Source organism: Ursus maritimus, unplaced genomic scaffold, assembly GCF_017311325.1.
Source record: "Ursus maritimus isolate PB19 unplaced genomic scaffold, ASM1731132v1 scaffold_21, whole genome shotgun sequence".
Classification (NCBI taxonomy): Eukaryota; Metazoa; Chordata; class Mammalia; order Carnivora; family Ursidae; genus Ursus; species Ursus maritimus.
Window position 1 is genome coordinate 8,076,357 of NW_024424564.1, and position 17,965 is coordinate 8,094,321.

Below are 17,965 nucleotides of genomic sequence, written 5' to 3' on the forward strand. Positions count from 1 at the left end.
CAAGTGCTGGTGAGGAAGTAGAGAAAAAGGAATCTCATGCATTGTTGGTAGGAATGCAAACCGGTGCAGCCACTGTGGAAGACAGTATGGAGGTTCTTCAGAAAGTTAAAAATAGACCTATCCTACAATCTAATAATCACACTACTGGATATTTACCCAAAGAATACACAAACACTTAATTTGAAGGGATATATGTGGCCTTATGCTTACTATGACATTATTCATGATAGCCAAGCTATGGAAGCAGCCCAAGTGTCCATCCATAGATGAATGGATAAAGATGTGGAATAAATATATATTGGAATATTACTCAGCCATAAAAAGAATGAAATCTTACCATTTGCAACAACATGAATGGATCTAGAAAGTATTATGCTAACTGAAATAAGCCAGTCAGAGAAAGATAAATACCTTATGATTTCACTCATATGTAGAATTTAAGGAACAAAACAAATGAACAAAGGGGAGAAAAAAGAGAGAGAGAAACCAAAAAAACCCAGGCTGTTAAGTATAGAGAACAAAGCAATGCTCCCCAGAGGGGAGGTGGGCAGGGGGATGGGTGAAATAGGTGAGGGGGATTAAGAGCACCCTCATCTCAACATGGAACTGTCAAATTACTATATTTACGTCTACAACTAATATAACTCTGTAGGTTATCTACACTGGAATTAAAATTTAAAAAATAAATTACACTCTGACATTTCTGAAGAATTCTATTGGTTATACCAACAGGTTATTGGTCAGCTGTATTTACTAAGGGAGGGGACCCCATAGGAGTGTGAATACCAGGAAATTGGGATCGAGAGGGCCTCCTCGGGAGCTGGCTTTCACAGACCCTTCACCCTGTAAAATAGGTTAATTTCGTAGAGCAGCAGAGCAAAATTTGGAAATACTGTCCTGAAAAAAAGTCAGAAAAGGCCTAAGGTCTTAGGAGCGTGTGGCGTGTGTAAAGGGGGTGGGAGCAGGGGGTCTCTAGCACCACCAGCAGAAATCTGGCTCACAGGCTGCAGAGGAATATAAAGTGTGACTTGGTTTTGTAGCTGAGCCTCTTGGACATAGAAAAGGAAACGGATCCTCGAAGGCCACATTACCAGTCAGATTCAGAGGTAGGGTTAGAACCCAGGTCTCCTGACTAGTCCTAATAATAATGGTAATGATTTAAATACAAAAAGGATTTTCCTCTAAATCAGTACTGGCCTAAGTTTTCTACATACACCATCTCCTATTACATTTGCCGTAGCTGAGGAAACCAAGGCACCAAGAAGTATAGCAAATGGCTCAAGGTCATACAACTCATAGTGGTGGAGCTGGCTTTCCAACCAAAGCCTGTGTGCTGCCTTACACCCCTCTCCTCACCCTCACACCCCACTCCTTCCAAACCTTCTATTCTTTGAAGCCTGTCAAGTTACTTCCTTGCTGTAATCCTTCCTCCCATCCTTCCTACCACACCTTGTCCCAAAGGAGGAGTCTTGTGTTTGGGGATACCCCAAGGGACCCTGCTTTACAAAGTACTGGACATACGTGGGGACACAATGAAAACGTATGAAGTAAAACCCAGAATTCAAAATTGGTTTCTGAATATTCCATACAATGCCAATTTGTTTATCTTCTAAGGAAGTTTAGCCTTAAATTTGCAGAGCACAACTTTAATCCTCACCCAGCCAAGGCCTTCCCAAGCCAACATCAATGTAGCGCTGACTGTGTGCTAGACATTGTTCTAAGACATCTAGCTATGTTGACTTATTTTAATCTTTACAATAGTCTCATCAGGTGGGAGTGCTGCCATGATCTCCACTTTAATCCAATTTATTGACGAGCTTGCAGAGTGAAATGAGTAATCATTCTAGGATTAGAACACAGGAAGTTTGGCTCCAATGCAATTTGCTTCATCTTTGTCTTTGTTTTTTTCTTTTTTCCCTGGCCTGTTCCTGCCTTGGTGGTGCTCTTTCAGTGAAGTCTGAGATCCAATCTTCATGTTTGTCAACATGCATCAGTAGGAATTCTTGGGCATCTGCTAAGGTGAGGCCTGATGTGAAGCAGTCAGTATAAATTGATTGAAGAAAATAGATGTGACCCTGCCTTCCCTGAGTTACATTCTAGTAGGATCAAAAAGACCTCAAACAAAGCAATAAATCAATGTATTTAAAGTTCATAGGTTAATAAAGAAGGACACAGATTGAAATAATATTAAGTGTTACAGTGGAAGCAAATACGGCTGGAAACAAGTAGGGTACACTAGTAGATAATCCCAGCAGGATCTACTTAGATCTCTGGAATAGGAAGTTCACCTCTAACTCTGAACCTGATATCTAAAGGGTGAAAAGTCCAAATATGAGATACGGGAAGAGGTACTCTAGTTAAAATGGCAGATATGAGACATTTTTCATCCTTACCTCTTCCACTATCCTACTAACATTGAGTATAAAAATAATTAATGAGACAGAACTCAGAAGACAAAGAGCTTGGGTGAAGAGAAAGATGATTGTGGTTGCAAAGAGTGGAAACATTTTTGGAGGATAAACAGTAGAAGGAGGACGTAGCAAAACTAAGAATGTTGAATACCAAATGCTTGCAAACAGCATGCCGTGTCACAGCACTGAGCTCCCCAGAAGAGTCTCTGGAACTGAAGGCACCTGATTGTGGTGGGCAGGGATGGAGGTGTGGGAAGGAAATCCAGAGAATGGTTTGAAAGTCAGTATAAAGCTCACTGGGATGCCCTGATTCCATCCTCCATCCCACCAATCTAGGCAACTGTCCTTCCCCCAGCCCGCCAGGACTCCAGGGGATTGATACTGCATGGAAAAGTTGAGGGGCTCCAAAGATGCCAAGCCCAGTTCCAGTGAGGAGAGGTGCATAGAAACAAAGGTGGAAACACAAGATATAGATATATATATACATATATATATTGGAACCTGATTTCTAGTCCTCGCAACCTCCCAGCCATCTGGGTTTGGGTTATAATCCCATAATATCACTTGGGATATTATAATTATCATAATATCATCTGACTCTTTTAAATTGTGTGCTTTTATTTCTTTCATAAAAACGATGTACACACATACACATATTCTTTTTTTCTCTTTAAAGAAGAGGAAAGGTATCCTAGAGAGAGGGAACAGCATGGTGAAGGTGCTAACTGGTGCACTTGGGATGGCAAAAGAGGTCCCCGTGACTGGCAGAGTGGGTGAGAGAGGAGGAGCTTGGGAGATGGGGCTGGAGCGAGCCAGACACTGCAGGACCTGGTGTGCTCATCAGAAGGAGTATAGGTTTTCTTTGAAATGCAGCCATGAAAGGGTTTTAAGCCATAGGGAACACGATCTTATTTAGGTTTAAAGAGTTACTCTAGTTGTATAAAGAATAGATTGTCACATGGTTAGCTGGGGCTTCTCATGAAAAATTATGTATCCTAGTACTTTAGAGCGGAAAGGACCTTCAAGATCATTTAGTCCAACCCTTCCTTTTAAAAGATAAGAAAAGTAAGACACAGGAAATTTATGATTTGCCCAAGGTCACAGAGCTAATAACTGTGTGAGACTTCAAACCAGGAGTTGGAGGGTGATAGATTATACTTCTAAGAAATCATTCTACTCTCTATTTCCTTTGGCCAGAAGTGATATCTCCCTTTCCTGAACCTTCATCTCACCTTATTTTTCTCTCCCATAGTACTTACTCACTTATCACCTTGATTCGTAGTTCTTTGTGTTCACATCTTGTCTTATCTCCTTTATGAGACTGTAAAAGCAGTCTCGGGAGAGCAGGAAGTATGACGTCTACCTAATGTGGCTTCGTATGTGGTAGGTGTTCAATCAAGACTTGAGTGGATGGATGGATGGATGGACGGATGGATGGACGGATGAATTCTCCATATGCTATAAATAAAAGATTGTCTACTGACTGCATATGCACATGTGGATTTCACTCACTCTGACTTACCATTCTACATTACCTCCTAGCTATATTTTCATTCATTTCCTTTAATACAAACATATTGGAAAGTGGTCATTTTTTATCAGATGAAATGAGGTGGCCTAGAAAAATGTCATATTTCTCAGTCAGGCAATTATTTCTCCCAAAATTATCAGCAGGGAGAGCCTCTCCATACTCCCCCCCGCTGGCTGGGCTTACGCATTCTTTCTCAACACATGGTCCTTTGGGAATTTATTTCTTATCAGACCTTTCTTTTTTTTTTTCCAAGAGATGGTTGAGACTGCCCATAAAAAACTAATAAAGTGTGCAAGGTGAAACAGTGATATCACAAAGAGGAAGTATGTTTTGCATAAGGTAATAACCAAATGCTGGGCTGTACCTATGTCCTTTCCAGCAGAGAAATACATAAACATATGAATGAAAATGAAGGCTGCCAATAATGGAGAAAGCCCGGGAGGGAGGCTTGGGAGCCCTGGATTATGTTCCTGCATTCAATTTTGACTTGTTGAGTAGCTCTGGTAATTCCTAGGATCTCTCTCTCTCTCTCTCTCTGTCTCTCCTTCTTGGTATCCTCATCCATAAGAGAGAGATGAAAATATTTGCAACGATCAGTCATAGGTCAAGTTTCTGCTACAACTAGATGACCCATCCACTCTGTCAATAAAATCAGTCAGACTGGTTTCGGGGGTAACTGTGATATTTATGGACTCACAGATTTGGCATCCTGCACGCACGTACTCATGCCCATCTTGAGAATCTTCGCTGGAGATTGTTGTATTTTGGCTCCCCGAGTAAAGACACGAGCTTCAGGTCATGGGACTTGTGATGATCTAAGATCTCCACTAAGGCAACAGGCATTCAGAAGACAAACATGACTCATTGAGCATGGGATCTCAATCAACTGTTCACAAACTTCGGTTTGAGGGTTGGGAAGGTCTGGAAAAGATTCTAGGGTACGGCTTCGTCGGAAGGGTACAGACTGTTTCCTTTGTGAAGTGACACATGTCAAGGTTGTGAAACAGTGCAAACTGGAAAAGAGGACCTCGTGTCAAGTCCCAGGGAGTCATCCTGCTGCCCCCGCCACAGACAGCTCTTGTCTTCTCCCCTAGGGCCCCACTGTTTCAATGACGTCACTGCACACGGGTTCTGCTGCTCTGCTGTATTGGTTATCTACTGCTTTGAAAGGAGCCGTCCTGAAAGTGAGTGGTTTAAGGTTACAGCATTTTATTGTTCGTTCATGATTCTGTAATTTGAGTGGGGCTCAGCAGGGCTATTGTTTCACTGGTTTTGCCTGGGGTCACTCATACAGGAGTCTCAAATGGGCTGGAACATCCAGGAGAGTCATGGGTCTCAGCTGGGACAGGTGGAACAGCTGGGGGCTGGCCTGATCTCTCTCTCTCTCTCCCTCTCTTCTCTCTCGTTCTCTTTTTCTCTTCAAGTGGTTTCTCCAGCAGAATAGCCAAACTTCATGACAGGGTGACTCATGGCTCCCAAGAGCACAAAAGCAGAAGCTGCCAGAACTTCTTCAGGCTTATGCCTAGAAGAGCCGCAATGTCATTCTGCGGTGTTCTATTGGTGAAAGCAAATCACAGGCCAGCCCAGAGTCAACGAGAGGTGAAACAGATTCCACATCTTCATGCAAAGAGTGGTGAAGAATTTTTGGCCATCTTGAGTCCACCACAAGCCAGGGTTAGGTAGTCAGTTCTTGTTGAATAAAAGAGCATCTTGTTACCTGCTCATTTTGCTCTCTCAGTGACAGACACCTTCTGTTTCCTGTTCAGATGCTCTACTAGGCACTGGACTCTATGCCTCTCCTCCGGGACTCTATGCGTGCTGCTTCCGCTTCTCTGCTACTAGCAACCAACTTCTCTCTGCTCACTTTCTCTCCACTCATAGTTTCTTATTATTCGTGGGCTCTGCTGCTCCGTGGTATTCCTGCCTTGTCGCTTCTGCTGCTGTAAAAGTTAATAGTGTACAGAAAAGGTTAGCACAGCAGGTCTGAGACTTCTATCCTTAGGAATACCTGCTTGAAAGGTTGACCTTGACTGGCATCTGGGAACTTGGATTTGGAGGGGTGTATTAGGTTCCCCAGAGAATTAGACCCAAAGGATGCGTGTGTATATGTAGAAAGAAATTTATTTTAAGCAATTTGCTCAAGTGATTAGGGAGGCTGGCGAGTCTAAAATCTGTCATGTGGGCTGTTAGGCTTGAGGCCCAGGAAAGCCAATGGTGTGGTTCCAGTTGGAAGGCCGGCCGGGTGGAGACCCAGGAGGACTGATTTGAAATCCAAAGGCAGTCTGCTTGAAAATTCCTTCTTTCTAGGGATGCCAGGTTTTTGTTCTATTCAGGTGTTCAACTGGTTGGATGAGGCCCACCCAAATTATAGAAAGCAGTTTGCTTACTCAGAATTTGCTGATTTAAATGTTATTCCCATTTGAAAACACCCTCCAAGTTGACACATGAAATTAACCATCATAGGAAGGTTCCCACCATTCCCAGAACTGATAAGAGTGACTCACTGTGTCTAAACTATTTGTACAAGCAATGTGGTTCATGCTGAACAGCTGCTTTCATTATTCCCATAAAGAACGAGGAAAGGAATTCCCAGTCTGCCTACGTGCTAGGCAGCGAGTGCCTATGTGATTGGTCTCCAGTAACAAACCTGGGCACCAAGTCTCTAATGAGCTTCCCTACTAGACCATAGTTCACTTGTGTTGTCAAAACTCATTGCTGGAGGAATTAAGCATATCCTGTGTGAGTCCACTGAGAGAGGACTCCTGGAAGCTTGTGCCTGGTTTCTTCCAGATTTTGCCCCATGCACCTTTTCCCTGTGCTGATTTTGCTTTGTATCCTTTTGCTGTAATAAATCTTAGTCATGCCTGTGACCAAATGCCAAGTCCTGTGAGTCCTCCTAGCAAATAGGTGAAACTGGGGGAGGCTTGGGGGACCCCCAGCACAAGTAAAAAATGGTAAAATTCTGTCCTTAGTGTAGGTCTGTCTCTAAAGGTTAATACAATTGAAACAAAGATAGAAGTTGTTTCATATATTTAAGGTCTTATAAAAGTGCAGCACTGTGCTGTGTGTCATGATCTATTCAAAGGAGATGTTAGGAACACAAATGAGTGACCAAGGCTTTCCAGAGGGAGTAGAATATTTAAGTAGGAAAAAAGAGCAAGGAAGGTAGTAAGAGCCCAGTGTCTGAGAGTTCAGACTTCAGAGACATGGCCAAGTCCAAATCTGGCTGTAGTGGCTACTAGCAAGTCATTAATCAATGTGAATTTTAAATTTCCACAATTAGAAGGTGGCATAATAATAGTAATAATGGCTAATACTTATTAAGTGTTTACCATGTCTTATGAACTTCATGTAGTAACTCAACCCTCACAACAATCTTATTAGGTAGGTATTATTTTAGTCTTTATTTTACAAATTCAGAAACTGGGGCCCAGAAAGAGGTCTTGCTAATACCCACCATGTAGGGTACTAGGGAGCCTAAATGGGTTAATAAAAGCAGCGCCCTTGGATGCTGTGCACTTCAACCTACCACATATAGGGAAGGATATTGAATTGAAGAGTGGTAGAAATGTGATCGGGGACAGAGTTTAGAAGGTCTTGACCATCATTTTAGCACTTACTGTCTAAGGCTGTGATTTCTTAAATGGACATATAACGGAGTCCCTAGAAACCATTTGCAGGCAATATGAAATAACTATATATACTCTATTACTGATGATCAAGATAAAAGTTTAAGAAGAAAACTTAAGAAAACTTCATATTCTACATATGAAATTGTGAATGTTTATTTGAAGAAATGAACCTTTCCTTTTCCTGTAAATGAGTAAAACGCTATTACTATTTGATTTGTAGTAGCTTTGATAGATTCAGAACTCCTGTGTTATAATGAAAATGGAAAAAGATGAATTTGGGGGAAGATATATCTGGTGTGGGGCACAGAATTTGGATTGAAGTTGAGAAAAGAACTGTCAGGGAACTTTAGCGTGAATTTGAGCATGAAGAAATGCAGGTCTGGCTCAAGGTGAGTTCATGGAAAATGAAAAGACACAGATGAGCAAAAGATCAATGATGAAGAATGGATAGTATTCTGTAGTCCACGAGACCTGGGTTAAAAATCTCTGCCTCACTAATTAATGATCAGCTGCTGACCGCACTGAAGCTCATTTCCTTATTGGTAAGATGGAATCAATAACAGTTACAGTAGGGGGCTGCTCTAAAGATTGGGTCAAATGAGAGAGTGCGTGTTTGTTGCCATTTGGTACAGAAGCTGTCGTCAATATGAATGATGCTTGTGTGGGTGTGGGGGAGTGAGAAGCTTGGGGAGCCCAAGATGGCTACGAGGATTTGACCCCAGATGCTAGAGAAACACATGATTCAGTGGGAAGCAATAGGAAAGAGGAAGATTAATCCAATCCTGAAGGAAGATGATTGATTTCACTTTAGGCACATGAAATGAGGGCAAATCCTGTAAGTTTGCTATGCTGCAAAGAGAACTTTTAATGAGCATAGGAAAGTGAAATTATAATCTTAAAGAGAGTGATTCATACATTATCATTTTCCTGTTTGTGGCATCTTGAATGGCTTTTATTGTCTTCTTAATTTAAACTATAATGTATGGAAAGAATTTCAAAGAAATAGAGATTTGGAGCAAAAAAGTGAAGGGAGTCCCAGAGCTGAGAATAAATTGTATACCATTTGTGATACAAGGACCATAAACTGAATTTTTGTAAGTTAAACTGTGATTATTGTGTGTTCAACCTTGCAATGGTTTTATAAACTACAATGCACTGTATATGGGTGGAAATAATTTCTTTTGTGTGACTTTCCATGAATGGTTAGATCATTCAGGTCTGAATTGAGGGTACCATTTGGAAACAGATAGTCTTGGCTTTGAATACCAGCCAATGTGCAAATTTGGATAAACTTCCTAATTTCTCTGAACCTCAATTTCCTCACACGTAAAAAGAGGTAGAAATAAGACCTATTTCCAGAATTCCTGTGAGAATTAAATGAGATAACATTTAGCACTCGCATATAATTGGTAATCAATAAACCTAAGTTCCCAATTCCTTTGCCCTCCTTATAATGGCGTTGAAGCTATTGGCTACAGAAAAAGCTTACAGATATGATATCAGAAGGTTTAGAACCATATTCACAATCTGGTTTTTGTCTTAATTAATGGAAGATGATGTACAAAGAAATATTCTAAAGTCTGGCCTGAATGCCTAAGTTCAGAATAGAACCATTAATAAAAATACATCACATTAAGTATTAGTAAGACACACACCAGACTGTACCTATGAATTTATTTTTTTAATTCGTAATGCTTTATATGTCCCTTTTACAATAAGGATTATGTTCAAGTCTTCCAATGAAGAGCCATTACATCACTTAAAATATGGTGTTGGATATTCATGGATTTGATGAATACCCCATTAGAAAACTCTGGTCTTGTCTAGGGAAACACAATGAAAACACCACTGACTTAATGGCAGTCAAGTCACTTACTCTTTTGAGAACGGGCTTCATAAATGGGAATGCATATCATGATGGTCTTGCTGACCGGCAGATCTGATAAGCTCCCCCTTATTCTATGAGTGCTATTGTAGCACCTAGAACTTATCTCTGGTTCTCCACCCAGGTGGACTTGTGCAATACATGTCTTTCTCTCTGGATCATAATCTCCATGATGGGAGGAAACACATGTCTATCTCATTGCTATTTTCCTAAAATCTAATGCAATGCCTGGCACCTCATAGAAACACAATAAATGTTTGTGGAAGGATGAAGGAAGGGAAGTAGGAGGGAGGGATCAATATGGTACTTGGCAAGGCAGTCAGCACTTTAAAAAAGCTTGTTTAATGAATGGAGTAAGTCACATTTCCTGTTTTTCTTAGCCATACTTTGTAGGATAGAACAAATGTATCTCAGTCCTCCAAGAAAAGTCTCAGAAATGCATGAATATTAATGAAAACTATATTAATATTATAATACTAGCTAAAACTTTATCGACTGCTCACTATGTGCTAAGAACTTTGCATGTATTAATTCGTTTAACTATCATAATCCTATGGAAGAATTTCCATTGGACAGATGGGGATACTGAGGCCCAATGTGGTTTCATTTGTTTATAAGGTAGTTAAGAGTGGATTTAGGATTCAACTCCAAAGCCTACTTGCCTCTTCATTACTCTGCACACCTCCCTAGGGCCTCACCAGTCTCTTGCGGTGGTATCTAAGTCTCCACTCAGAGCTCAAGGGTCAGGGCAGTCAGACCTCCCATGGGCAAGCTGAGAGACCACCGCGGCTTGAGCACATGGAGACAGCCCCTCAGGGTCCATGTAGCCCCCGCACAACAGGTGTTCCTCCAAGGATCAGTAGCAGAACCAGAGACTTGGGTTAGAAATGAATGATCAAGAGAAGCAAGGAAACCTTGTCTTCCTAAAAGACCAAAACAAACACAAATCTAGCAAACCAAAGAACCTGGATCCCAAGGATCAGGAACATGTGGGAACACTATTGTAAAGAGAGCTTGAGGGATTGCCATTGGGGTCTCAGAAAACTAAACAAAAGTGTGTTGGGTGAGAAGATGATTGAGAAAGCGCACCCAGAAAGGACCTTCCACAAAAGACATGGCTCTCTGTTCACCCAGTTCCATCTCTATGCCCACATACCCTTCCCCCTCTCCTCTCTGTCTCGCTCACATACATGGTTACACATACATACATGCTTATCCACACACACATGCATATGCACTGCTGCTGCAAAAATGTTCATACATGCCCCGGGTTGCTGGCTTCTGCTCGTCATACAAACATCTTTGGAAAACAAGGTTAAAATGTCTGGATCAAGGATTGAACAAACGGACAGTGCTTATGTTTCTGTCTCCTTCATCTTGAAGGCAAGAACACGTATTCCATGTCTTTTTATCCCCCTCACAGCACCTATTACTAGATACCATATGCTCTGCACGTACTTGGCACTCCATAAAGGCTTGCTGAATGGCTGACTTTTCCCGTCTCCCCCACCCTTTCCTTCCCACCCTGACGGCATGACTTTAAAGATCTGGTGCAGAGCTGTGGGGAGAGGTTGAAGATCCGTTTTGACAAATAACCCTTATGGGTGTTTAAAGCCAAAAGATCGAATATTTAAAGCAGAAATATGAGCTGTGACTTCATGGGTGTTCTGTGAAGAGATGCATAAAGCTGTACAAATAGATAGCCTTTCAGACGGGACATAACAGACCCAGCTTTGTGCATTTGCAAATATACAGAGGAGAAGAGCCCCAACTTCACTTTGAACTCTACGTTTCCTTCTGAAATCAGTTTAAATACAGAGTGAATGTAGTTAAATCTTCTATATTTTTAAAAGGGGATCTTACAAATTCTTTTGGCTTTAAAAGCCTGTGTCATTGATTCATAATATAAGAGGGGACATTAAACCTACCCCTCCTTACTCCCCCCACCCCCAGACAGGAAAATAGGCAAAACAAGCCTAGATTCCATGGGAGTGATGAGAGCAAACTGATTGCCATAAAAAAGGGGCTTTTAAACTCCCAGACATGAGATCTTGGTGCTGGGAAGGCTTAGGGAACCAAAGCAAGGATCTGGGGTCAGCAGATGGTTGAAGAACCACAGCAGACTCAGAATCACAGTGGCTCTGGGGAATGACCTTGTGATGATGCGGAGCTTAGAATACAAGTCTCAAGAAAGAAGTGAGTATGAGCTGAACAGACCCATCACCCAATACGGTCCATTTTCTCCAAACGTTGTGCAGAGTTCCCTGACTGCTTAAGTTCCTATGACAGGAACAAGAGTGTATCCTGCTTCTGCTCTGGCTTCAGCTCTGACCATCCCATTTTCTTTTAAAGCAGCTAACACGGGGAACAGTGAATGTCCTGAGCTCCTGGCTCTTACACCTTGCTCTATGTTCTAGACTTGGATTCAGCAAGAGGAGGCTATCCGACGTGTATTATTTTTGTTTTGATTGAAGTACAACTATTTTCGTACTGAGCCATGTTTGTCCCATGGTGAAGAGGTGGACCTAAGAGTTTGTAAGATAGCTGGACTCAAATACACTTAACTAGCTAGCAATCGAAATTAAATTGACCTTAACCCTTCGTTCCGTTTCTCATTTTCCATTGCTAAGATCAGAAGCGTGCCCTCTTTCCTATTCATCCTTTGTTTCCACTTTCTGCAGATTTAAAGTAGATCCATAGCCTTGGATTCTACAGAAATATTTGTGCAAGGTGACTTGACCAGGTAATAGAAGTTTGGATAAACCCACGATATCTTCATTTTCTTGATAATACATTGCAGTTAACAAAGAAGCTTCTCTTTCTCATCTCATGTAATTCTCAAAAAAACCACATAGGGCGGCAATTGCTATTATCATTTTACAGATGAGGAAATGGAAGCTCAGAAAATTTTATTTAATTGTTCATTCATTCAATAATTACTCTTTGAGATACAATTATATGTAGACACTGGAGATACAAAGATGAAAAGAAACAGAGTCGTGACCTGAAGGAGTTCATTGTTTATTATTTGAAACAAATAGGTAAATAAAACATTGACAGTGATATGTGAGGAGTAGCACGTGGGGCAGATGTACGATGATTGCAAAAGGAAAGAGTTACCAATTTGCCTGGCTGTGAATGAGTAGTCTTCTCAAAGGGGGTCTTAAGAAGAAGAAGTTTGTGGGCGCAGAAACCGGGAACTGTATGATGAACTTAGAATAGCAAACAGTTCAACATGGTTGTGAGTACAGAAGAAAGGGAAATGAGATTGGAGAATGATTTCTTTAGGAATGGGTTACCAGGAAGGAACACAGGGGTCAGAATGGTGCGCCAGTGAAACGAAGTCTTCAGGAATTCAGGTTCATTTGATCTTATTTCACCACACATGGCCTCCATTTCCAAGATATCTTTGTGGTCCAAAATGGCTACTGCAGATTCGGCCATCGCATCCACATTCTGAGCAGCAGAAAAGAGTAAAGGGAAAGAAAAAAGGCACAAAGGCACAGCCAGCTGTCTTTTAAGGGAGATTCGTAGAAGCTGCCATGGGACACTTCTGCTTACCACTCATTGGTCAGAACCAGGCCCACATGGCCACATTCGCTGCTGAGGACGTCCTCCTCCTCTTCCTCCTCCTTCTTCTTCTTCTTTTAAGATTTTATTTATATATTGGACAGAGAAAGACACAGTGAGAGAGGGAACACCAGCAGGAGGGGGTGGAAGAGGAAGAAGCAGAGTTCCCCACTGAGCAGGGAGCCTGATGCGGGGCTCGATCCCAGGACTCTGAGATCATGACCTGAGCTGAAAGCAGATGCTTAACGACTGAGCCACCCAGGCGCCCCATGCTGAGGACTTCTAATAAGTTCTGTTATGATGGCCAATGTGCTCAGTTAAAAAAAATGTGGTGATATTAATATAGAAAAAAAAGAGAAAATGAAATTTGGAAAACAACTGGGAGTATCTGCCCTGAGTGGCACAAGAAAGCCAGTCATGAGATGTCTGGAACCATTGTGATTAAGTTTGAACTTTGCCCTCTGGCCAATGGGGAGTCATTAAAAGGTTTTGATCAGCACTTCAGAGGCCCATATTTGTATGTATTGTTAAGATAGATGATAGACTGGGGAGAGTGAGTGTGGAGACAGTGGGACAAGTTAGGACATGGTTATGGTGATCCAGGTGAAAGGCCATGGAGGCCTGAACTAAGAAGTGGGGGTGGGGAAAAAAGGGATGAGGAGGCCAAAAGGTGAAGGAAGGTATATGGCATGCCATGGTGTTGGAAGGGGCAGGATTCAAGCCCCAATCTGTAACTCTAAGCCCATGCGTTTGAGATGCATCTTTCTTAACCAATGTTATGGCAAACTGGACTTCAATCTCACACAAGCCCTCCATAGCTAAGGTGTGTTGTAAAATCAGACACTGCAGTCCAAGTCCAGGAACTAAAGAATCCAAAAGCAAGAAAGGATTTGTTGCAGGATAATATTTTGAGATATTTTCCATGTTCTCTTCTTGTATTCAAGCAGCTAGAAGACTCTGGGCCAGGTTTCTTACCTGTGGGAAGTCTGAGACAGGACTTCCCAGACTTTATTTCCAAAAGTCAGAGCACATGCAGGAGGAGGGAGTTTCAGGAAGGAGAGATTTTAGCCAGACTAAGAAGACCTTTTCACACTTCGGGAAGGAAAATGGGTCTACCCTCTCTCCTGGCATCTCCTGGAGGACGTGGTTAGAGATGAAGGAAAATGGCCATGAGGTGACCCAGGGGGGCTGGGTCCAAGGCCTGGTACTCACCCAAGATTGCTCTACCCTTAGCATGGTGCAGGAGAACCAACCTGTTGGGACAGTGTGAGCTGGAGTAATCTACGAGCCAGAGAAAACTTAGCACTATATGAAACCACAGCAAAATTCCAGTTTGCTGTTAAATGACCTTCCAGAAAGGACAGAAATTGTGACCTAGAGGTTACAATTAATTGATGTATAGAAATTTAAAAGTGCATTGAAATGCTGAAAACAAAGTTTAAAATGTATGAGAAATAAAGACAAGGACTGAAATTCATAATTATAATTCTGCTCAACAGCAGAACCCTGCATGACAAGACTATAGATTCAGGGGGTGGGCAGTCCGGAAGAGCTTCGGAACATATTTTTGTAATGGTCCTTTTCCTTAATTCTGATCCTGTATCAAAACAAATTCAGACTAGATCTAGGTATATCCATATCCATTATTGTAAATGTTTCAGATAACTCCAATACCCCCCTCAGAAGACGCTCTAGCATTTCTTACCGGAATATTTCAGGACAGAGGAGGATCATGTTCATGTCTGGAAACATCCAGAGAATATTCTAGCTAGAGTCTAATTTTTCCCTTGACTAATACAAATGCTTAAATCAGGATCTCTGTGTATGGTGTTTATCTAAACAACCACATGTATACAAAACCCCAGAGATGTTGACATTGTATAGAACAAGCATGATTTGCAAAATCAGCGTGATCCTTCTATTTAAAGCAATGTCCTCTGGATGTGGTCTGAGCTTGAAAATCAAGTTCATTATATTTTCTTTCTGAAGACAATATGTCAAACATTAAAAATGGTTAGACATCAGAAGTTGGGGGGGGGGGAATGTCAGCCCTGCAAAGAAGGAAGTCTATTTCATTCAGTAGGGTTGGGGATAAATGGCAATGTTGTAGAAATCTGAGAAAAATCTACACTCTTTGTCTTCCTTTTCTGTTTTGCCTCCTCGAGTCCCTCTGATCCTAAATTCATTCTATTTAATTTTTTCCTTCCCTTCAAGTAGTTTTATCTTAAAATATTATAATCCAAAAAAGTGGCAAAGGGAATTCAACGAAAAAAGAATAATCAAAGCCATTCAGGGTTCATGTGCTTAGGCTAAGCTGTATTTTTGGAACAGTCACTTTTATTTTTTTCCGGAAGTCCAAAGTGTAAATTAAGTTGCACCAGGGCACGTCAGATTCCTCCCCGGCCATGTGTAGCATGCAATGTTTTGTGTGACTTTTTACCCTCTTATTCAGTAAAACAATACGTTCTTGTATGGCAGCCAGACGAAGTTGTGATTCACACTCAGCCAGGAGATGCCAAGTACTGTACCTTCTAGAGGAAACACACTCACCCATGTGTAATGAGACTGCTTTGGATTTCCTGAAGTGATTCAGCATGAAATGGAATCCAGCGCTGACCTGAATATCCGTAGATGTTACCAATCACCAGATCGGATGTACCAGTTCCATTTGCCTTTGTGGGACTCCCACTCATTTATTACAAGTTCAGAGATGCATCCTTGCTAGGTTGAAATGGAACATTTCCACCCAAGGAAACTGATGAAGGAATTTGGCCTTTTGCTTGTTAATACAAAACAGTCAAGGATTTTTCAGGAATAAGTAGCTAGCTACGGTTCTATGACAGAATGCCCATTGGTCCCTTCTCTTAAATTATGCAGCTTTTATTTTATTTTATTTTATTTTATTTTATAGATTTTATTCATTTGACAGAGAGAGAGACAGCCAGCGAGAGAGGGAACACAAGCAGGGGAGTGGGAGAGGAAGAAGCAGGCTTCCAGCAGAGCAGGGAGCCCAATGCGGGGCTCGATCCCAGGACCCTGGGATCAGGCCCTGAGCCGAAGGCAGACGCTTAATGACTGAGCCACCCAGGTGCCCCAAATTATGCAGCTTTTAGCTCAAGAGAAACACTGAGCTCTGCTGGCCACTGCTCCATTATCACTAGTTTGATAATGCAGGTCCTGGTCTCTATTAGAAAAGACACTTATAGAAATCCGTAATGTGCTTTATGTCAGGCCACCAGAAATTATTGATTTTTAATGCAGACAGAGGAGTAAAGATTGGACGGTGGCACTACTGAGTGAAGAAGTAAGAATTTGATGGAAATTGAGTGCACTCCTAAACTGTAGAAACATGGCTGCTTGAGAAATCCAGCTGCTTAATCCTTTGGAGACAGTACCAACAACAGAGGTCCTTGGACAACAAAGATGAAATGATAACAGGAATGAGGAGGGGGGAGAAGCAGGAGCTACAGGAGCTGTTGCGGGCTTCCTGTACTTGCTTGAACTAAGAGGGCTTCCTGTACTTGCTTGAACTAAGCCAGTGAAGAGCTAAGGTTATTTGGATCATGTAAAAAGTGAACAGTCCCCGGAGAACTTGAATTGAGTCTCTACAGCAGAGTGTTTCCTCCTTTCATCACAAAGTGTTTGGAAAGTTAGAATTTCACCCTAAATTATGCAAGTGTCACAACAAGGTCTACCCCAAACTAAAAGTTGGGGAATCTGAACTAAATTGACAAAAAGAAAGGCTGAAATGGGAATCTTGAGGCCAGCCTTTAAGGGGAGCACAGTGCAAGAAAGTGGCTAGCCACTTTCAAACTACCAGCTCACCCTCTCTGAGAAAGCCATCTCTCCACCAACAAACATGGGAAGTTTAAAGGCTGGGACTAGAGATGCAGAAAACCTCTTGCTTCCCAAGAATTTATATGGGCTAGCAACTTGCTGGAAATACGAAATCCTAGGCCTCTTTCCAGAAACTGGGATAAATATCTCTAGTTTCCTAAGATGCCCAGGTGGCTCCTGGCACACTGAAGGATTGGCAGGTGTGTGCCTTGCTAACTTCAAATTGAAAGCCTCACTCACAACTCCAATTCCAAGATGACACCTAATTTACTTTTTTATTCTTTGCCTAGAATAAGAAATAAGAGTATTTTTTCTTGTAACAAGACATATAATATCTTGTAAGATTGTTCTCCTGTAATAATGATGTGTATGTCTAAGTGTTACAGATGTTAAGAACCTTCATGAATGTTCTAGGGCAGTGGTTCTCCAAGTGTGGGTCCCCAGACCACATCAGGTCCTTGGGAACTTGTTAGAATGCAGAGTGCCAGGCTCCCCCCAGACCCACTGACTCAGACACCTTGGAGGAGGGGCCCAACAGTCTGTGTTTTAACAAGTCCTCCAGGTAATTCTGATGTAGGCCCAAATTTGAGAACTTTTGTTCTTTTTTTTTTTTTTAAAGAGAAGCTGAAAGCTAAATATCTTTTTTTTTAAAGATTTTTTAAAAAATTTATATATTTAACAGAGATAGACAGCCAGCAAGAGAGGGAACACAAGCAGGGGCAGTGGGAGAGGAAGAAGCAGGCTCCCAGCGGAGGAGCCCGATGTGGGACTCCATCCCAGGACAGCCGGGATCACACCCTGAGCTGAAGGCAGACACCTAATGACTGCGCTACCCAGGCACCCCGAGAACTTTTGTTCTTAAGCCACCTCAAGAGGTACTCAGAAGCATTATGATCAATAGTTGTGCTGTGAGCTCTGAAGTAGAGAAAAAATCTTCAATCAAATGGAAAATTATTCTGATAACTTTGAAAATTATCAACACAAGATGTCAAAGCCTCTCTCATGGTAACTTCTAATGGATTGACTTACATTCTTTATTTATAGAGAGGTAAATTGGTGTTTTTACTAGTATCGGCCCTTTTTCAAAGTAATAATGGGT

General features: G+C 41.7%; 1 long non-coding RNA gene across 1 annotated transcript in view; it reads left to right on the forward strand.

The window, feature by feature from the left end:
- The first annotated feature begins 4,893 nt into the window (after positions 1 to 4,893).
- The window catches only part of LOC103656841, a 61,591-nt gene continuing 48,519 nt past the window's right edge, over positions 4,894 to 17,965 (forward strand). Inside the window, exon 1 of the long non-coding RNA XR_566707.2 lies at positions 4,894 to 5,126. This is a non-coding gene — a long non-coding RNA (uncharacterized LOC103656841). The remainder of the gene's footprint in view (positions 5,127 to 17,965) is intronic.